Below are 23,520 nucleotides of genomic sequence, written 5' to 3'. Positions count from 1 at the left end.
AGACTCACAGTCAGACTGGCTGCCGCATTCAGTGTGCACTGTGAGTGACTGTGAGACTCACCAGTCACAGCCCTGTTTGTAGCTTTCCCACGCTAATTAAGCACAGGAAAGCTACAAAGCCAGGAGTATACTGCAAGAGGGGGGGGGGGGCGTTTTACTGACAGCAGAGGGCTCTATAGGGGGGAATTATCCCCCCACCATAGAGCCCTGACTAGTTACTATACTGAAAGGTTAGGGGGGTCTGAGTATCTGACTGACTGCTCTAAAGGGGGGGGGGCAGAATCCCCCCTATAGAGCTCTCTGCAGTAAGTCAGACGCTCAGACCCTCCCCCACCCACACTAATCCTTTCATTATAGTGATGTGAGGGCTCTATGGGGTGGCTTATTCCAGCCCCATAGAGCCCTCTGCTGTCGGTAAAATGCCCAGACCCCCCCTTGCAGTATACTCACGTCACGGGTCCCGGTCCCAGCAAGGCAGGAACTTACCTCTGCTGCTCGTCGCTCCTCCTGCAGACTTGCTCCTCTCTCTCTGCCTGCATGTGCTGTGTGCAGCGTCAGACAGGAGGAGTATTACAGACGTTCGGCACGTCTCTCCCCGGTCCAGTCCGTCCCGGGCTGAAAATGCCGCCCCCCCCCTTTGGGTAGGTGGTGCCGCCTGAGGCCGTCGGCTCACCTGGCCTCATGGCAGATGCGGCACTGCATCCCATAGTACCTAAACTACAACAGATTGTCCGGAAACATTGGCCAACATTACACACTGCTTACCCTCAAATTGAGGAGTTTTCTCATCCTTTGATGATGTGTTCAAAGAGATCCCCTAATATTCGTGATCGCCTTGTCAGAGCTGATGTAGGCAGTTTCACAAAAATATCCAGACAAAGTTTCCTGCAAACCAGGCGTAATGGCACGTATCTATGTTTACATTGTTCATGTTCTAATATTATAAAGGGTGATACAGTTCAGCATCCACATACCAATAGGACTTTCCCCATCAGGGGTTATTTTACATGTGATTCCAATTTCGTGAATTACTTAATTAAATGTCCATGCGGCCTCACCTATGTAGGGGAGACCACTCAACATATTAGGGACCGTCTATCTAGTCATAAATCGACCATAAGATGCAAGAAAACATGGTTACCTCTACCTGATCATTTTATTAAGCTTAACCATAATCTCTCCCAACTGAGATTTCAAATAATCGAACAGGTACCCAGACCCAGGAGAGGTGGCAACCATGTCAATTTATTGAGAAAGAGGGAATCTTTTTGGATACATACAATAGAAACCTTAGCTCCTAAGGGTCTAAATAGAGAGTATGATCTATTATCCTAAATTGATATTACTATTGCAGTTGAGTGTCTCTGTTAATAATATTATGTTCTGTTTCTTTTAGGCATGATAGAAAAAATATGAGATCCATTGTGCGACCAGAAACAGGTACCATAAAACCAGTTCACTGAATCCTCTTCGTTCTCTCCCCCTTTTTTTCCCTTCTTATCTTTGCATCTATAATTCTATATACATTTCCTTTATTCTTTTATCTTTTTCTCTTCCATCATTCCAGTATTTATTTCTTTTTTCCAGTATGCATTAATCTTTTGTACATCACTATATCCTGATATGGTCACATATTCTTTGATTTAACTATATATCAGGTTATCCCTGACGTTATACATACCCTAGAGATACATCAGAGCTTGCGTTCCAGGGACGCCATTCATTTCACTGTTCGCAACACCGCGCATGCGCGGATTGCGTTTCACACAACACCGGATATCCGGTGTAAATTACTAGCGCCCTATATCTGGGGCTTGAGTCTACGGCAGTAGCTACACCAATGCATGTGGAGCGTCTGGCAGACGCCATTACATCGATCCAGGTTTAACGTCATAGGAAGGTATGTCTCCCTTACGATCCTGACTCCATACTCCATCTACCATCGCTCTTCTTTATTTTCTCCTGTTCTGTGCACCTGATTACCGGTATCTTATGGTATGGTCTCGAGGGGTATTTTACCAATACCCCTCCTTCGTTTTTCCCTAAATGGCTCTTTGTATGTGTATATATATGTATATATATATACATATATATATATATATATATACATAACTATTTGTCTATTGACTGCATGTGTACCTATTTCTAGTATTTCACTTTTCTTACCGCAGAGCAATACTCCTACCATGGTCCCAGCGAATATACTACATGCTGCTTACATTGTGATGATATGCGTTAAAAATTATGAAGGAAATGTTGTCCTATGTTTTAAATTATCTCTTTACTACACTGAAAATGTATCTTTTGTTTGATACGAAGCCTTGTCAATTCATGTATTGAATGTGGATTTTTTGGACATTGTCAATATCTGTTTAAACCTAAAATGTATATATGCTAATGTAGCTGAAAAACATATATATCATGTGTGTTTATTTCTCTATTTCTTGTAGCGATTGTGATAAAGGCCCTGGATAGGCCGAAATGTCCACAGAATAATCGCTTGTTTCTAAAATACCATTTTCATTTGAAAATATAAATAAAGCAATTTAGAAAATTAATATTTCCAATATCCATAGAGTGCTTTTGGATTTTTCTATGGACTAAACCCACTTGGCTAGGCAGCAGTTCATTTAGATATTGATTAATAAAGAGGGGGCAATAGCTCATCAATGGGGGGACACCGAATTAAGCAACCAACCCGGCTGGAGTCAGATACAACGGCAATCACGTGAGTCTAATAACTCACTTTTATAGGAGCTAGTGACAGGTCCTCTTTAAGTGCTTTGAAAAGGTGGCCTGGACTCTGATGGGAGAAGATGCATTGCAGGGGAGCTATGCTGGAGAGGGTCATCATCATCACCCTCCTCCTCCATTCTTCCTGCGTGGCTAATCTCAGGCAGCGTCGGCTGGTTTGTTGAGTTCCTGCTACCAGGGGAAACGTTTCTGGCCTTTTTTGACCCGAATCCCTCTAACAAGAGTTTTGGGCCTAGTTCAGTGGCCAGATCTCTGGCCTAAACTTGCGGCCGGAGCCAGGAGGCAACTATTTTCAGGCCGGACCGGAACCAGAGCAGTGTGACACATTGCAGTGGAGGCCTCTGCAAAAGGCCCACAATCTCTGCCCTGGTGCCTTGTTACAGGGAAGGCCAGGAACAAGTGAGCCTTCTGAAGAAGATGGCGTTCTGCTGGATGTGGCTGCCCATTTCAATTTAGTCTCTGCATCTGCTCACGCCAGCTACTGGGAGCAGTGAGTGACTTTAGCAGCTGCCGGCTGACGACATTGTGGGTACACGACAATACCCCTACGGTCCCTACTGACATTGTGTAGTAGTAATCCTGATATAATGTGAAGCAAGGAGAATCCCCCCTCCCCATACCAATACTTCTCTGACATATATTGGGCTGTGCACTAGTCTCAGTTGTCTCTGTACTCTTACATAATCCTGCAAATTGGGGTAATTCCATAATGGCCCCGTCCAAAAAATCTAACATTACAGACAAAATGGATAAATCCACTGGTCCTACATCTAGGCGTCATGCATCGCGGCCTTCTGAAGCTTCCAGTTCTCCCTCCTCACCTGCTGACTCCCCTCCTGAACCGTCCATGTTGGACGTGTTAAAATCTATTACGGAATCCTGTATTGTTCTCCCTGAGAAAATTGATGCCCTTCAGACATTGGTCTTTTACAGACTGATGTACACACGCTGCGTGAGAGGGCCACTGAGTCTGAAGATGTCGGAAGGCTCCCCTGAGGTCAAAGGTCGACACTTTAGAAACACAGCCGTCCGTATGGTGGGCTAAACTTGATGACATGGAGAACCCTCTGCATAGATGTAACATCAGTTTTTTTTCCCCCCAAATAGTTTTTATTGGATTTTTAAAAGTAGTATAGAACAGTACATAATGAACATTGTATAGAGAAAACTTCAATATTGCTGGTGCCTAGGAACATTCCTTGCCTAATATGCTACCTTTTATCAAAAATAAACTCTGCAAGGTGCAACCTCTGCGAGCTAGGAACCTTTATACCAATAACAAAGTAATCAATTACCACATTGAATATTAATGAAGTGCAAAGTATTGATATCCGCACCGCTGTGAATTACATACAGTTACATAGGTAACAACAAATACCTAAAAGTAAATAGAAAAAACAATTAAGGAGGGACCAAATAATAAAGATCAAGTAACCTCACTACCAGGCATCTAATTCTGAGTTTGGGGAACCTTTTATAATAAAGAAGAAAGTAAAAAAATCTAAAGATGACTAGGCACCTCTATACTCCTCCACTTTATAATGACCATAGATGAACAAACTCTCTTCCACTACTCTAATATCCCGGGTCTCGTGAAAGGCTCGATTTGAAAAATTCCGGGTCCCAACGTTTCAAAATGTCCCCCTTTTGCCGAAGTAAAGGCTGCATATTGGGACTCCATCATATAGGCAGTATTCACAGAAGACCATATCTACTGAAGAGAAGGGGCAGAGGGGCTTTTCCAAGATCTAGCGATTTGCGCTTCTAGCAGCTAAAATTATGTGAGATCATACAGTTCGGTCATGTGGAGATAAAGAATGCACAGAGAAAAAACATAACACCAAATCAGGGGACATAGGTATATTTGTCGACAAAAGCCTGTTTTGGCGTTGTGGACGCAGCCGATTTTTTTCAAATCTGACGTGTCACTTTATGTGGTAAGAACTTGGGAATGCTTTTACCTATCCAAGCGATTTCTGAGATTTTCTTATGACATACTGTACTTTGTTAGTGGAAAAATTTGATCAATAAGTTCAGTATTTGTTTGTGAAAAACACCAAAATTTCAAGAAAATTTGCAAAAATGTGCATTTTTCTAAATTTAAATGTATCTGCTTGTAAAACAGATAGCAATACCACACAAAATAGTTACTAATTAACACTTCCCATATGTCTACTTTTATGTTGGCATCGTTTTTTGAATGTTCTTTTTTTTTTTCTAGGACATTACAAGGCTTGGAACTTTAGCAGCAATTTCTCACATTTTCAAGAAAATTTTCAAAACCTATTTTTATAGGTACCAGTTCACTTCTGAAGAGGCTTTGAGGGCCTTATATATTAGAAACCCCCATAAGTCACCCAATTTGAAAAACTGCACCCCTCAAAGTTTTCACAACAACATTTAGAAAGTTTCTTAATCCTTTAGGCGTTTCACAGGAATTAAAGCAAAAGAGAGGGGACATTTACTAATTTATTTTTTTTGTAAAAATCCATTTTAATATAACATTTTCTGTAACACAAAATATTTTACCAGAGAAACGCAACTCAATATTTATTGCCCGGATTCTGCAGTTTTTGAAATATCCCACATGTGGCCCTAGTGCGGTAATAGACTGAAACAGATGCCTCACAAGCTGTTACGTCCATGGCCGGGGATCGCCGTTCTAACTCTGACGATCCCGGCCATGGACACCTCTCTGCTCGGCGACCTCCTCCCTCTGGCAGGCGCCGGCACTGTCTTCCGGGTCCTCGCGCCGTTCCCCGCAGGGCGCGCGCACGGCCTTAAAGGGCCAGTACGCGTCCAGCTGCCAGTAATCAGTTATTAGCCCAAATGGCTGCTGGACTATAAAAATGAGCTCTGCCCACTGGTTCCTTGCCTGAGCGTTGTTGTATACCCTAGTCTGTCTTGCTAAAGGTCTCCCAGTGTTTTCCAGTTCCCAGTGTTGCCCGTTCCTGCTACCTGTACCCTGTATCCCGTACTATCGTTACCTGCTGTAAAAGCCAAGTCAACAGTACGCTCAGGCCATGGACCCCGCTGGCCAAGTCAAGAGTCTGTCATCCTCCCAAGCCATGCAGGCAGACCTGCAGGATCTGCAAGCGCGACAGGATCAACTCATTGTGGCAGTAGACTCCATGGCGCAGCATCTTGGTGCACTAGTTTCTTCCGTCATCGCTCCTAGTGAGACTCCTCCGATCAACCCTCCAGCTACACCTCCTGGCAGCTCCAGTTCGGATTCTCGGTTCTCGCTGCCATTGCCACCATGGTTTCATGGAGATGCAAGTTCGTGCAGGGGGTTCCTGAACCAATGCCAAATCCATTTCACTCTGCACGCCCAGGCATTTCCTTCGGACGGAGCCAGGATCGCCTTTATTGTATCCCTACTCGCCAGCAAGGCCCTGGCGTTGGCGAACCCAATCTGGGAACGACAGGGACCCGTGACCAGAGACTTCCTGGGGTTTGTGCGGTTGTTCCGTTCCGTATTTGAGGAGCCTGGACGAGCCTCATTGGCTGCTACTGCTATTTTTAACCTGCGTCAGGAGGACGCCTCCGTGGGCGAATACACCATCCAGTTCCGGACTCTGGCAGGAGAATTGTCTTAGAATAATGAGGCCTTGGTAGCATCCTTCTGGCATGGCCTATCGCCTGAGATCAAAGACGAACTGGCTGCTCGAGATCTCCCAGCTACCCTGGATGATCTGATTCAGCTGGCTAGCCGCGTGGACATAAGGCTCAGAGAGAGATCCCAAGAGATTCTTCAGGAGAGACGGCTTCCTAGACTGGCGTCCAACTTCCAGCAACCCCTCTTGCCCTGTTCTTCTGCTGCATCCGAGGTCCCGATGCAGGTGGATCGGCTTAAACTGTCTGATCAGGAGAAACAACGCAGGCGCACCTCTGGACTCTGTCTGTATTGCGGCCTCGCTGGCCATGTTGTGCGTCTGTGTCCCCAGAGGCCTAAGAAACCCCAAAGTCTGGGATTGGTTGGAGAGACAACCCTGGGCGCTACTGCACTTGATAGAGAATTCTCGTCCAAGCTGTTCATTCCTGTAACCATTGTCGCTGGCGGGAGACCTCATCCAGTCTCTGCCTACCTGGACTCTGGCTCCGCAGCCAATTTCATCTGTTAAGACCTTGTGGATCTCCTTCAGTTGCCCACTGTTTTGCTGGAGAGACCATTGATCGTTGCCTCAGTAGATGGACTGCTTTTGCCTGACCCAGTATTGTCTGTGACCAAGCCGTTGAGACTCCAGGTGGGAGCTCTTCATTCCGAGCTGATCTCTCTGTATGTCCTGTCCAAGGCCGTCAACCCCGTGCTGCTGGGCTTGCCTTGGCTCCGTCTTCACGCCCCAGTCCTGAATTGGAACTCTGGAGAGGTTCTTCAGTGGGGCCCCAAGTGTCTAGACCGCTGTCTGGGTCATGTCCTTCCATCCCAGCCTTCTTCGCCTCAGTCATTGTCTGGGCTACCTTCTTGTTACTCTCAGTTCGCTGATGTCTTCGACAAAAAGGAGGCAGAGATATTGCCACCACATCGAGAATACGACTGTCCTATCGACTTGATTCCTGACTCTTCTCCTCCTCGCGGTAGAGTATACCCTCTTTCCTTGCCAGAGACCCAGTCTATGTCGGCCTACATTAAAGAGAATCTAGAGAGGGGCTTCATACGAAAGTCTTCATCCCCGGCCGGAGCCGGGTTTTTCTTTGTCAAAAAGAAGGATGGATCCCTTCGACCCTGCATTGGCTACCGGGGTCTCAATCAGATCACGGTGAAGAACAGGTACCCCTTGCCGTTGATTTCTGAGCTCTTTGATCGTATACGGGGAGCGAAATTTTTTTCCAAGCTTGACCTGCGGGGGGGGGGGGGGGGGCCTACAATCTAATCCGGATCTGTCAGGGAGACGAGTGGAAGACTGCCTTTAACACACGTGATGAACACTACGAATATTTGGTCATGCCCTTCGGCCTGTGCAACGCTCCCTCAGTATTTCAAGAATTTGTGAATGACATATTTCGTGACCTCCTCTATGTCTGTGTTGTGGTGTACCTCGATGATATCTTGATTTTTTTCCCCAGATCTTGTGACTCATCAGGGCCATGTCCGCCAGGTGTTGCTTAGATTAAGAGAGAATCATTTCTACGCCAAGTTGGAGAAGTGTGCGTTCCAAGAAAAGTCTCTTCCCTTCCTGGGCTACATTATCTCTGATCAGGGTCTCAAGATGGATCCTGAGAAGGTCAAGGCTGTCCTGGAGTGGCTACGTCCCCAAGGCTTAAGGGCCATACAACGCTTCCTGGGATTCGCCAACTTCTACAGACTATTCATCCCCAACTTCTCTTCTCTGAAAGCTCCCATCTCCACCCTTACTAAAAAGGGTATGAATGCCAAAGTATGGACTCCAGAGGTGGAGATCGCATTTGAAACCTTAAAGAAAGCCTTCACGTCTGCCTCCATTCTGCACCATCCTGATGTGTCTCTGCAGTTTTCGTTAGAGGTGGACGCCTCCTCTATTGGCGCCGGGGCTCTATTGTACCAGAGGGGTTCGAAAGGCAAGACGGTGGTATGTGGTTACTACTCCAAGCTGTTTTCTTCTGCAGAGCGCAACTACTCGATTGGGGACCGGGAGTTACTGGCCATCAAGATGGCTCTGCAGGAATGGAGACACCTACTGGAAGGCGCAGCTCATCCTATCCTGGCCTTCACGGACCACAAGAACTTGACCTATCTACAGACGGCTCAACGACTGAATCCTCGTCAAGCCAGATGGTCATTGTTTTTTGCACGGTTCCAGTTCGAACTCCACTACCGACCTACCGACAAGAATGTGAGAGCCGATGCCTTGTCTAGGTCTTTTGAAACAGAGGACACTGTGGAGCCCCCACAGAATATTATCGATCCCTCCTGCATCTACCCTGTCAACCCTCTGCAGGTTAGAGGCATTCCCTCAGGAAAAACTTTCGTACGGCTGGCATACAGAGGAAGAATCCTTCGCTGGGGTCACTGTTCCAAGCTGGCAGGACATGCGGGTGCCCGTAAGACCCGAGACCTGATTGCCCGTCAGTTCTGGTGGCCCACGCTGCCCAAAGACGTTATAGACTTTGTCTCCTCCTGTACGGTGTGTGCAGCCAACAAGGGTCCCCACTCCAGACCAGCCGGTCTGCTCCAACCACTGCCGGTGCCCGAGGTCCCCTGGCGGCATATTGCTATGGATTTTGTTACGGATCTGCCTCCCTCTGCAGGATGCAGTGTGATCTGGGTGGTGGTGGATCGTTTTTCAAAGATGGCTCATTTTGTTCCCCTGACTGGCCTGCCTTCTGCCGCTCGACTGGCTGACCTCTTCATGCAACACATCTTCCGTCTGCATGGATTACCTCTGCATATTGTCTCAGATCGAGGGGTCCAGTTCACCTCTAAGTTCTGGAGAGCACTCTGTGGCCTACTCGGGGTAAAGTTGGACTTCTCCTCAGCTTATCACCCTCAGTCCAATGGGCAAGTTGAGAGGATTAATCAAATTATGGAGAACTACCTACGGCACTTTGTTTCCAGAAGACATGATGACTGGGTGCAGCTGCTTCCGTGGGCGGAGTTCTCTTATAATAACCATACCAGTGAGTCCACCACTTCCAGTCCGTTCTTTATAGTCTATGGCCAACATCCTCGAATACCCCTGCCCGGCTCTACTATGTCTCAGGTGCCTGCAGCCGATTCTACCTTTAGGAACTTTCTGCAAATATGGCAGCAGACACGGTCTTCTATTCTGCTGGCGGTGGACCGCATGAAGAGAAAGGCAGACACTAGAAGACGAGAACCTCCCCAGTTTCTTCCAGGTACAAAGGTCTGGCTGTCTTCCAGGAATATCCGGCTGAGGGTGCCATCTTGCAAGTTTGCCCCCAGGTTCCTTGGACCCTTCGAGATTCTGCTGCAGATCAATCCTGTGTCGTACAAGCTTCGACTGCCCCCTACCCTCAAGATCCCTAATTCCTTCCATGTCTACTTGCTAAAACCCGTGGTTCTAAACTGCTACTCCAGGACTCCTAGTTCCGCAGTGGCTCCTGGCAGTTCATCCGGAACTTTTGAAGTGAGGGAGATCCTGGCCACCAAGAAAGTAGGAGGCAGGACATTTTACTTGGTGGATTGGAGGGGATTTGGTCCAGAGGAGAGGTCTTGGGAGCCAGAGGAGAATATCGATGCCCCGGTCCTCGTGAAGAAATTTCTTTCCCGCTCTGGTCCCAAGAGGAGGGGGCGTAAGAGGGGGGATACGGTTACGTCCATGGCCGGGGATCGCCGTTCTAACTCACCCCCTGACGATCCCGGCCATGGACACCTCTCTGCTCGGCGTCCTCCTCCCTCTGGCAGGCGCCGGCACTGTCTTCCGGGTCCTCGCGCCGTTCCCCGCAGGGCGCGCGCGCCCGTGCGTGCACGGCCTTAAAGGGCCAGTACGCGTCCAGCTGCCAGTAATCAGTTATTAGCCCAAATGGCTGCTGGTCTATAAAAATGAGCTCTGCCCACTGGTTCCTTGCCTGAGCGTTGTTGTATACCCTAGTCTGTCTTGCTAAAGGTCTCCCAGTGTTTTCCAGTTCCCAGTGTTGCCCGTTCCTGCTACCTGTACCCTGTATCCCGTACTATCGTTACCTGCTGTAAAAGCCAAGTCGTGTCTTCCACCGCATCCGCGGCGTCACCTGCTGTGAAAGCCAAGTCGTGCCTTCCCGCTGCATCCGCGGCGTAACCTGCTGTGAAAGCCAAGTCGTGATCCTGCCACTGTCTACTATTGCGTCAGGTACCCGTTTTGAACTATAGACTTTGTTTTGTACCTAGTTGGCCAGCTGCTACCCCACTACGCGGTACGGCCCAGTGGGTCCACACCCCGCGCCGTGACACAAGCAAAGAAGCACCTAGAGGATTTTGAGGCCTCCATTTTATTAGAATATATTTTAGGCACCATGTCTGGTTTGAAGAGGTCTTGTGGGGCCAAAATAGTCGAAACACCCCCAAAAAGACACCATTTAGTAAACTACACCCCTCAAGGAATATATCAAGGGAATTCGTCCGTAAAAATGAAAATCAAAATTTTTTCCAATAAAACGAAGAAATTATAAATTTTTAAAAAGGAATAAAGAAGAAAAAGCACCCCAAGATTTGTAAAGCAATTTCTCCTGATTACGGCAATATCCCATATGTGGTAATAAACAGCTGTTTGGACACACGGCAGGGCTCAGAAGGGAAGGAGCGCCATTTTGGCTTTTGGAGCTCAAGTTTGCTGGATTGGTTTTCGGGTGTCATATCGCATTTGCAAAGCCCCTGCGGGACCAAATCAATGGATGTCCCCCAGAAGTGACCCCATTTGGGAAACTAAAGCCCTAAAAAGAATTTATCTAGGGGTATAGTGAGCATTTTGATCCCATAGTTTTTTTGCTGAATTTAGTGTAATTAGACCGTGAAAACGTCTATTGTTTGTTCTTTTTTACGGCGTTCACCGTGCGCTATAAATGACATATACTGTGGGTCGATGCGATTATGGCGACACCATACGAATATAGGTTTTTCATGTTTTACGGTGTTTGCACGATAAAATCACGGTTTTAAAAAAAAATAATTTTTGTTTTTGTGTCGCCATGTTCTAAGGGCCACAGCTTTTTTCTTTTTCCATCAAGAAAGTTTGTGAGGGCTTGTTTTTTTTTCGGAACAAACTGTAGTTTTTATTGGTACCATTTTTGAGTACATGCGACTTTTTGATCCCTATTTATTCCATTTTTTGTGAGCTGAAGTGACTAAAAATAGCAATTCTGGTATAGTTTTTTTTTATGGCAACCACCGTGCGGGATAAATTACATTATATTTTTATAGTTCAGGCCGTTAGATGCGGCGATACCAATTATGCATAGTTTTTTTTTCTAATAATAAAGGACTTTATAAAGGTAAAAAGTGCGATTTATAATTTTATTATATTGAAATTGTACTTTTTTACCTTTTTGTAAAAATTTTGGAACTTTTTTTTACTTTTTTTATTCCCACTATAGACTTGAAGATCCAATTGTTGGATCATTTGTTAGGCTTCCGGTTGCCATAGCAACAATCGGACCCCCTGCAAACACGTAGTGGGGTTCCAATATTGTTGTAACAACTTAAATGTGGCGGTCGCTATTGACTGCCGCAGTTAAGGGGCAGCCTGTACTGGGAGATGCCGGGCTGCAGGGAGCGCCTATGTGCTCTCGTAGGAGCACACACAGGTTAATGGGCTGCAGGCACAAGGACCAGTGCTGCAGCTCGTTAATCTACGTGGGGTGTTCAGGAAGGGTTTAAGGGAGTCAAAAACTGGCTGCATGTCAGGACATTGCCACCATGCATGTCAGGACATTGCCACCATGCATGTAAGTATGTACCTCGAGTCAGGGCTGCCATCAGGAATTTCTGGGCCCCATACTGCCAATGAGTCTGGGCACATTAAAAAGAAAACTCTTTGGAGGAGCAGGGCAGAGACAGGAGGTGGGTGTCGGAGGGCAAAGGGGAGAGACTAAGTGCCAGGGCTGGGAGAACTGAAGGTAGCAGTGGTAGCCAGGGAGGAGACGCAACCTCACAGGGGCTCTGTGGAGTGACCGTGAAGAGACAGCGGCTCTGTGGGGGGCAAAAAGGGAAAGTGTGTGTGTGTGTATATAGAATCTGTCAGGGTGTAGGAGGGCAATATAAACAAAAATCATTGCACTGAAGCCCTATACATAGCAAAATGTAGTCCCTAAGATCTCCCACCGCCACGGGCATGCCTGGATGATGCTTTTGCATTCTCTTCACACGCTGCACACACGTTATCTGTGTAAAAACCACACAACAAAATTAATTCAGACACCAAACCAGGAAAAAATTCAGATCCTAGACCAGACCTGTTAAGTAATTCAGACACCTTTCCACCAGACCCCTACCTGTGGCCAGAGTTTAGCATTTATATTTTTATCTACAGGGGAGTGTGTGTGGCGCTATCTACAGGGGGCAGTGTGCGGAGCTATTTACAGGGGGGCTGTGTGTGGAGCTATCTACAGGGGGTTGTGTGTGGCACTATCTACAGGGGGTTGTGTGTGGCACTATCTACAGGGGGGTGTGTGTGGCACTATCTACAGGGGGGTGTGTGTGGCACTATCTACAGGGGGTGTGGAGCTATTTACAAGGGATTGTGTGTAGCGCTATCTACAGGGGGTGTGGAGCTATTTACAGGGGGTTGTGTGTGGCGCTATCTACAGGGGAGGTGTGTGGCACTATCTACAGGGGAGGTGTGTGGCACTATCTACTGGGGTGTGTGTGGAATTATCTACTGGGGTGTGTGTGGCGCTATGTAAAGGCGGGTGTGTGTGCCACTATGTACAGGGCTTTGTGTGGCGCTATCTACAGGGGGCTGTGTGTAGCGCTATCTACAGGGGGCTGTGTGTGGCACTATCTGCAGGGGTGGGTGTGGCGCTATCTACAGGGGGGGTGTGGCGCTATCTACATGGGATTGTGTGGCGCTATTTACATGGGATTGTGTGGTGCTATCTACAGGGGGCAGTGTGTGGCACTATCTACATGGGAGTGTGTGTGTGGAGCTATCTACAGGGGGTATGTTCGGCGCTAACTACAGGGGTTTGTGTGGCACTCTCTACAGGGGATTCCAGTCCAGGAGGAGACCCTGACCTCACTGTCCATATATGGACAGTTACCTCAGGGGCTACCTCTAGGAGAGGAATCCCCGGCCAGAGTGTCGGCAACTCTCTGGCCGGGGATTCCGCTCCTGGATGGGTGCCATAGTATTCAATTGTATCTGCATCCTGAGGACGCAGATACAATTGAATATGGCAGTGGCTGAGACACGTCTGGGACAGTAATTTGCCGGGACTGCCTCTGTAGATTCAGGACAGTCCCTGCAAATTCAGGACTGTTGCTAACTATACCTCCGGTATAAGCTTTCTCCCCCTACCCAGGTATACTCTCTCCTTCCTCTACCCCTCCCCATGTATAATTTCTCCCCTCCCTTCAGATATCATCACTTTTCACCCAATTATTACCCCCCCGCCAATTGTATAATGCCTCCTCCAGTGGAGGGATGTCACAATACCAGGAATTTGGACATTGATACCGATACTTTGTGTAGTATTGCGATTTCGATAACAAAGCGATACTTTGCCGACAGTAATAAAAAAACAAAACAGTTCTTCCATTTCTTATGTGAGGCGCGAGGTGTGATGGTAAATTTAACCTCCATGTGCCTCACATTAATAGTAATTAACCCCATCATGTTCCTCAATTATAATGGGTTAGTGTGTAAGGTACATGTTGGGGTTAATTACTATTAATGTGAGGCACATGGATGTTAAATTCATCATCACACCTCGTGCCCCACATTATTAAGTGAAAGAAGTTTTTATTTTATTTTTTACAGCGTACACATCATAAATGACGCAACAAAAATTGTTGTGCAGGTTATTACGGCCGCGCCAATACAGAATATGTATATTTTATGTATTGAGACTTATTTTAATGTGTATTGTAAAAAAGGTGTATGTGTATTTTTATTTTATTTAACATTTATGTTTTTACTTTATTTTTTAAAACTTTAATGTACTGGTATATATCTATATACGGATAGTACACAGGCAGTTGTTAGGACAGACCTGAGTATGCCCTAACAGGAAATATGGTAAGACAGCCCTGGGGTCCTTCATTGGACCCTGAGCTGTCTGCCCATATATGGTATGTCCCTCAATCACGTCACAGGGATTCCTGTAACGTGATCCAAGGGGCATCCCCCCCTTCTCATTTTCCCCTGAATGCTGCAGTCAGCTTTGATCGCAGCATTCAGGGGAATAGCGGCGGAGATGAGAGGTTTCTCTGATCTCTGCCTTTATAGAGTGGGACTGCGGCTGTGTAATACAACCGTTGCCCCGCCCCGCACGCGGTCAGCACGAGGTGATGGGGGCGGCGCTGCACTAATGAGCGGCGGTTCAGGCACTGAACAGGGGGGTGCTTTGTAGTGCGCCCGCCATGTTCTGTTTTCAGTGCCGCCGCTCATTAATGCAGTGCTGGCCGCATCACATAATCCTGGCGGCGCGCACATGTCAGGACTCCGGAGCAGGGCCGTGACTGTATTACACAGCAGCATCTCCGCTCTCATACATTCATGTATTACAATATTGAGCTGTGCGGCCGCACAGCTTAGTATCGAAATACATGAAATAACGGTATCGAATCGTTTGGGGGTGCATGGTATCGAAACCGTATTGAAGTTTTGATGCATCGTGCATCCCTACTCAAGTGCCGTCCTACCTCCATTATTATCTCCTTCCCACTCTAGCATAATTTCCCTCCCTACCCAATGCCATCACCCTCCCCATTATCATCTCCCTGCCCCCATTATCATCTCCCTGCCCCCATTATCATCTCCCTGCCCCCATTATCATCTCCCTGCCCCCATTATCATCTCCCTGCCCCTATTATCATCTAACTCTACCCCTTCCCCATAGAAAGCAAAAATCTTACCCACGTCTGTATTAGTTTACACTGCATCATAGGATTGTATCACTCAGCTCTACAACGGCTCTTTTCTCCTGTCCTGTGTAAACAGAGGGAGAAGACAGGTTTATTGTCACATGTTACACAGGACGGGAGATAAGAGCCGTAGAGCTGATACAATCCTATGCTGCAGTGTTAACATAATACAGAGGTGGGTAAGATATTTACTTTCTATGGGGGAAGGAGGAGATTTTTTCAGGAGGCTCCGGGCAGCAGCAGCCGGACACAGACATAACTTAGTACTCACTGTGTCTGAAGAAGGAGAAGACGACTGCTGCTGGACGTATCCTCCGAGGCTGAGCTCATAACTCCTGCTGCTGTGATGTCTCCACCCCTTGTCTCCTCCCCACACGCTGTCACGCTGTTGTGGAGGAGGAGGGGCGGGCACATCTCACTCTCCAGCGGGCCCTTACGGTTTTATTCTGATGTAATGAACGGGCCCCTGCTTCGTGATGGGACCTGTTCCTTTCACCAAAATAAAATCGTAAGAGCCACACTGCCGTGAGTATATTAATTCCAGCGGCAAAGAGCGGGCCCCTTTTTTTAAAATTTATGCCCGGGCCCCTCACTGCAGTACCCCCAGTACCCCCTGATGGCGGCCCTGCCTCGAGTGCCACATCCCCTCCAATATAAATTAGAATAGACAAAACAGATAAAAACAAGGGGACATATATACAAAAACACTGAAAAAGGCCATACTTACAAATGGACACAGCCAGGTCAGAAACGCTGATGAAGGAGTGAGCAGGTGCTTTAAATAATAATAGCCACTCCCACTAGTCTTGAGGGGAGTGGTGTGTGGTGCATGGGATGTGTAGTAAAGTCTGGGGATCCTTGTCATGGATTGCGAGCTTGCGTCCTTTTGGCCAAAATGATCACTAATACCCCAGGTATTTTTCATTATTACTTATATTTGCTTCTTTTGGACACAGCCGGGTCTTTGATGCTGGGAGAGCATGGTGTGTTGTTGTTTGGCTTAGCAAGCAGGGTAGCCCGCTCTATCAATTATCAAGGCGTCACAAATAGGCTTCTACCTGGCTATACACGTTGCGACTCATGACTTACACACTATCCTTCCATGTTTCACACACTTGCACCCCATTATTCATTTATTTTTATTGAGGCACTTTACTTATTACTGCCCCCTATATTTCACTTATATTATTACACTTGCACATACACTATTCATTTATTATTCTTTACTACACATCCCATGCACCATACACCATTCCCCTCAAGACTAGTGGGAGTGGCTATTATTATTTAAAGCACCTGCTCACTCTCCTTCATGAGCGTTTCTGACCTGGCTGTGTCCATTTGTAAGTATGGCCTTTTTCGGTGTTTTTATAAATTAGAATAGGCGGGATTAACGCTCGCAATCCGGACCGGGGTTAAATGCCATCTAAGTAATAATTTATGTGACGATTCCCAATGATGAACACCTTTTTTAAATGGATTTGGCCCAATTAAATGCCACTAGAAGTCCTCCTCCTTGTATACCCTCCCTAAATCCCGCTCCCAATCTCTAACATATTTAGACTTAATATCCTTATCACAATTAGCAAGGGCACTATAAAAGCATGACATGCCCTTCATTTTGGATCTTTCTGACGAAAAATATATAAATGCCAGTCTAGGGAAACATGCGATGGAAATGTCGATCTTTGAGACTGCATGTCTCACCTGTAGATATTTAAAAATTCAGTTCTAGGTAGATGAAATGTACTGGAAAGGGAGTCAAAGGAACGTAGAATATGAAGAGCGTATAAATCACCTATTTTACTAACACCTAAGGTCACCCAGTTGGTTATATCAATGGATGGGATCATTAAATTAAGGTAAAATAGAGGCATGCTATGGAGGATCACCGAATCCGAGTCCAAGTAATTCACTACATATTTACTCCATGCTAAGGTCATAGCTTTAATACTCAAAATCCAAGGAAAAAGATGCAAAGGGTTCGACAGATCTACAGTTTTTAAGAACGATACAGTTTTACAGCCCATACAGTTTTCCTCAATCTGCACACGTGCCTTATATGGGTGATTTGTCCACCAGTATTTTGTCTGATCTAAACTGGAATCTAAATAATGACTTCAAATCGGGAACACCCATTCCGCCTTGTTTCCAGTGCTTAACCCCTTCTCTCTTTGGCCACTTTTGACCTTCCTGACAGAGCCTCATTTTTCAAATCTGACATGTTTCACTTTATGTGGTAATAACTTCAGAATACTTTTACCTATCCAAGCGATTCTGAGATTCTCTCGTGACACATTGGACTTTAAGATAGTGGTAAAATTTGGTCGATACATTCAGTATTGTGAAAAACACCAACATTTTGTGAAAAATTGCAAAAATTTGAATTTTTATCAATTTAAATGTAACTGCTTCTAAGACAGGCAGTTATACCACACAAAATTGTTGCTAATTAACATCCCCACATGTCTACTTTAGATTGGTATAGTTTTTTGAACATCCTTTTATTTTTCTAGGACGTTACAAGGTTTAGAACTTTAGCAGCAATTTCTCGCATTTTCAAGAAAACTTCAAAAGGCTATTTTTTCAGGGACCAGTTCAGTTGTGAAGTGGTTTTGAGGGCCTACACAATACAAACCCCCACAAGTCACCCCATTTTAAAAACTGCACCCCTCAAAGTATTCAAAACCGCATTTAGAAAGCTTCTTAACCCTTTAGACGTTTTGTTTTTTTTTTTGCAGAAATTCATATTTAATCTAATTTTTTTGGAACACGGAATATTTTACCAGATAAATGCAACTCAATCTTTATTGCCCAGATTCTGCAGTTGTTAGAAATATCTCACATGTGGTCCTAGTATGCTTATGGACTGAAGCACAGGCCTCAGAAGCAAAGGAGAACATAATGGATTTTGGGGCCTCCTTTTTATTAGAAAATAGTTTAGTCACCATGTCAAGTTTGCAGGGCTTTTGCGGTGCCAAAACAGTGGAAATCCCCCTCAAGTGACCCTATTTGGGAAACTACACCCCTTGAGGAAATTATCTTGGGGTATAGTGAGCATTTTGACCCCACAGGTTTTTTGCATAAATTATTGGAAGTAGGCCGTGAAAATTAAAATCTACATTCTTTCAAAGAAAATGTAGCTTTAGCTTATTTTTTCCAATTTCCACGAGGATTAAAGGAGAAAAAGCTCCACAACATTTGTAAAGCAATTTCTCCCGAGTAGAACAATACCCACATGTGGTCATAAACGGCTGTTTGGACACACGGCAGAGCTTAGAAGGGAAAGAGCGCCATTTGGCTTTTGGAGCTCAAATTTAGCAGGAATAGTTTTTGGAGGCCATGTCGCATTTGCAAAGTCCCAGAGGGACCAAAACAGTAGTAACCCCATTTTGGAAACTGCACCCCTTTAGGAAATTATCTAGGGCTGTAGTGAGCATTTTGACACCATACGGTTTTTCAGAAATTTTTGGAATTAGGCAGTGAAAATGAAAATCTACATTTTTTTTCAAAGAAAATGTAGGTTTAGCTATTTTTTTTTTCATTCCCACAAGGACTAAAGGGGAAAAAGCTCCACAACGTTTGTAAAGCAATTTCTCCTGAATAAAACAATACCCCACGTGTGGTCATAAACGGCTGTTTGGACACACGACACGGCTCAGAATCGCCATTTGACTTTTGGAACTAGGATCTAGCTGGATATGTGTGGACGCAATGTTGCTTTTGGTATAGTAAAGGGGTTAATGAAGCATGAAATTACCTATTTATAGATGTATAGTACTCTTTGAAGCAATCCTTGATACACAGGCCTGGTTTTTTGGGGCAGGTTTCACAGTGGTAAATTGTGTCTTTTCTAATTCCCCTTTTGGAACTCACTCTGCCCCTTTTTTGTGTCCTTCCCTTCTTTGCAATTTGGGGCACTTCATTAGGGAAATGTTGCCCTGGTATAATATGTGGACTATCTCAACCAGCAGATGTGCTTGGGCCCTCCCCTGCCTGGTTCCCAAATAGAAGTTCCTTGATCATCACCTCATGAAAGTTAAGGAATGTCCCTGTCCGGCCTGCACATCGGGATAGCACGTAAGCGTTATACAATGCCACCTGTATAATGTGCACGGCCAGCTTTTTGTACCATGTGTTTCTTTTCCGTAGTGCACTATAAGGCTTCAGTACTTGATCAGAGAGATCAACCCCGCCCATGTACTTATTGTAGCCCAGGATGCAATTTGGCTTCTGGGTCACTGTGGTGGTACCTCGTTCAGGGACAGTGGTGCTGCCGCTGCCATCAATTGTGGTCAATATAAGGACATCCCTCTTGTCCTTATATTTGACGATCAGCATGTTCTCTCTGCAGAGTTCCCTGCTCTCACCCCTTCTGAGGCTTTTGCTAAGCAGTGTTTTAGGGAGGCCTCTCTGATTTTTGCGCACAGTACCGCATGCTACAGTACTTTTGGCAGAAAGGCACCTAAATAGTGGGATGCTGGTATAGAAGTTATCCATGTAAAGGTGATAACCCTTGTCCAGCAATGGGCGGATTAAATCCCACACTATTTTCCTACTAACTCCAGGACGGGGGGGCAGGGGGGGCATTCTTGGGGTTCAATAATTGAGTCCTTCCCTTCGTAAACCCTAAACCTGTGTGTATACCCAGATGTACTCTCACACAGTTTGTACAATTTGATTTCCTACATTGCCCTCTGACTGGGCAGGTATTGGCGGAATTTAAGCCTCCCCTTAAAATGAACAAGGGACTCGTCTATGGAAATATATTTATCGGGGGTGTACACTTGTGAAAATTTGGTGCTTGATCAATGATCAATGTGTGGCCTGATTTTAAATAGACGGTCAAATGTGGGGTCAACCTGGGGCAGGCACTGTGCATTATCATTATAATTCAAGAATTTTAAAATCGCTTCAAAGCGAGACCGGGTCATGGCCATGCGGTAAATTGGGGTGTTGTACAAAATATCCGTACTCCAGTATTTCCTAATCTCTGGCTTCCTCACTAGTCCCATATGCAGCACAAGGCCCCAACATGTCATCACCTCCGCTGCATCTACTGGGGTCCACCTAACAAATGATGAAGTGGGGTTTTGGGATAAAAATTGTTGGGCGTAAAGATTCGTCTGGGCCACCATTAAATTAACAAAGTCCTCAGAGAAAAAGACCTTGAAAAAGTCAATTTCTGTGAGGCCTTCAGTCTCAAACTGAATTCCTGAGCTGCCTATAAAATCAGGAATTTGAGGCTCATAATTTTCGGAGAGTGGAGTCCACATGGGATCAATCATTGGGGTTGCCTCAGCTGCTCTCCTGTATCGCCTTTGGGAGGGTTCCCTCATCACTGGAGGAAACTAAAAAGGAGTGGGGCATATTCCCCGTCTCCCTCACTGGCCGAATCTGTGTCAGAGGCAATGATGGCGTATGCCGCCTCGACTGAATACATCCTTTTGGGCGATTGAGACATTTTGATTTATTGCAGGGGGTTGTGTGGTGTTTTAACACGTGTAATCCACTTTTATTTTTACACAGGGGATGTGTGTGTAGCGTTTTTACATGTGTATAGTGAACAGAAATTAGAAGATAAGATTTATTTTTTTTAAAAGAGAAAAGAAAAAAAAAATTGAATTTACTGTACGATCATCCGTTAAAAAAAAAACTGAACGTCCGTCAGTAACTGATGCTATCTATTACTAAAACAAACCTGTAGTCTAACTGATGGGCTACAGTAACACTAGGCTCTAAAAATTTACTGTACGAACGTCCGTTAAAAGAAAAACTGAACGTCCGACAGTAACTGATGCTATCTATTACAAAAAAAAAAAACCTGTAGTCTAACTGAACTACGGTAAATTTGTACTAAAACTGCAGAAAAAAATTGCTGGATATATCTATCTATATCTAAAACGAAATTAACGTTTATAACGCTGGCGTATGCTACCCTAACTCCCTACCTACTAGCTACACCTAACTGTTATATTTTAAATTTTATTGTGTATTAGAAAAATAAAATGCGCCAGAAAATATGCTGATCAGTGTTGTGTGTCACTGATCAGCACACAGTGCAGGACGCACACTATGGAAAGGTGCGGGTGAAATAAAGACCTAAAAAAAAAAATGTGTCAAAAAATTTACCACAGATGCTGATAACTAATCAGCAGTCTGTGGCCGTAGGGTGCACACAGGTAGATGGTGAAAATTTATAATTGAAAAAAATGGCGGTCACTGACCAGCGCTCAGCGGTCGCAGGACACACACACAGGTAATTGGCGTGGATGAAAAAAGGTACAAAGAAAGAACCTGCGGAAAAATAGAACCACGGATGCTGATCAGTGATGGGGGTCACTAACCAGCACTTCGTGGCCGCAGGGCGCACACAGGCAGGTGCAAATTAAAAAAAAAAAATATCCTGCGCCAAAAATTGAGCACAGATGCTGATCAGTGATGGTTGTCACTGATCAGCGCTCAGTGGGCACAGGACTCTGACAGGGAGGTGGGGGGTGGGAAAGGGGCGGGGTAGATTGGGACAAGGACAGGCCCAAGGACCGGGAAAGGGCCAAAAAAATCTGTCTGATCACAAAAAAAAAGACTGCTGGTGATCAGACAGAAGTAGCAAGAAAGGACACTCTTTTTTACACAGTAGCGCAGATCGCACTACAAATCCCAGCAAAGCAGACTGTCTCTCAACCGCTCTGCACGCTGCCTCAAACTGGAATGGCGGTGTGCAGAGCGGTCTCTGTGTTCAAAACACCCCCCAAAAATGACCGACCAATCAGAGCGGTCCTAGAGGTGGCATCACTGCCACCTCCCTAGGTGACGTTAGTGGTGATGGGTGTTGTCTTAGACAGTGCCAATCACCACTGTCTAACTGTGCCCTGTCACTCCATGGCACAGTTTTAACAAAAATGCCAGCTATTGATCGGTCAGAATTGACTGACCAATAGCAGCGATCGCCGACGCGGGGGGGGGGGCTGATTCGGCACCCCGGGCGAGTAGTAGAGATGGCCTGCTGTCAGGGACAGCAGCCATCTTTACTTTGTCATGGTGCAATTATCTTTACTTTGTCACGGTGCAATTAGCACCGATGACCATTTCCCGTTGCGCAGTACCTATACGGCGCTTTGCGGGAAGCACCTCCCGACAGTGCCGTATATATACGGCTCATGTCGGGAAGGGGTTAATTATATATGGATTTCCAGAGCGTAAACTCGACCAAATGTAACAGGAAACAATCTTTTGTAAAGATTTTAAAAATGTAGCTGGAAGTGGTATGGCCATTGTTTGAAAAAAATATAATATGGTCGGCAGCACTATCATCTTAAACACTGCTATTTTACCAGCCCATGAAAACTGTACTTTAGTATACAAGCTTAATTGTTTAGGTACCGATAGCCGCAACGGCTTAAAATTTACGTGATAAAGAGCCGTACTAGGGGAAGTTAATTTAATACCCAAATATTTAATGGATTTAGAAGTCCATTGGAAAGGGAATTCCCGCGCTAGCGCTAACCGAGACCCGGAGAAGATGCCCACATTTAATATCTCTGATATTTTATCATTAACTTTATAATAGGATACCTTGCTAAAACTACGAAGAACTGCTTCTGCTGCTAGCAAGGATGTACGTGGGTTGGATAAAGTCAGAATAACATCATCGGCTTAAAGTCCGATTTTGTGTTTGGTGTTACCAACCACCAGACCCCGAATATTATCATCTACTCTAATGGCTTCTGCCAACGGCTCCATGACTAGGGCGAAAATAAGCGGGGAAAGGGGGCAGCCCTGACTAGTACAATTACAAATTAAGAAGGGTTGAGATAAATAACCAGAGGAGAATATCTGTCCGGACGGGTTAGAGTATAGAGACATTATGGCTAGGTTAATTCACCCAGGAAATGGAAATTTTTATAAGACTGCATCTAAGTAGCCCCAATGAACTCTATCGAACGTCTTCTCTGCATCCAGAGCCAGGAGCAGAGAAGGCGTTCGAGCTATTTACGCACATTTAATGAGATCCAGAATTCTACGTGTAACGTCCGGAGCCTGTCTATGCACTACAAAGCCCACTTGGTCAGGGTGAATAATAATTGGGAGAATATGGAAGAGCCTATTTGCCACCTCCCTAGCATACAATTTCACATCCGTATTCAACAAGGAAAACGGACGGAAATTCGCCGGTGTATCTGGATCTTTGCCAGGTTTAGGAAGTGTGATAATTGTCGCTGCTATCATGTCTGAGGGAAATTCTTTGTTTTCAGCAGCTCTGTTAGGCT

The sequence above is a fragment of the Rhinoderma darwinii genome, chromosome 8 (assembly GCF_050947455.1).
Source record: "Rhinoderma darwinii isolate aRhiDar2 chromosome 8, aRhiDar2.hap1, whole genome shotgun sequence".
NCBI classification, from domain to species: domain Eukaryota; kingdom Metazoa; phylum Chordata; class Amphibia; order Anura; family Rhinodermatidae; genus Rhinoderma; species Rhinoderma darwinii.
Note: the sequence above shows the minus strand (reverse complement) of the source record.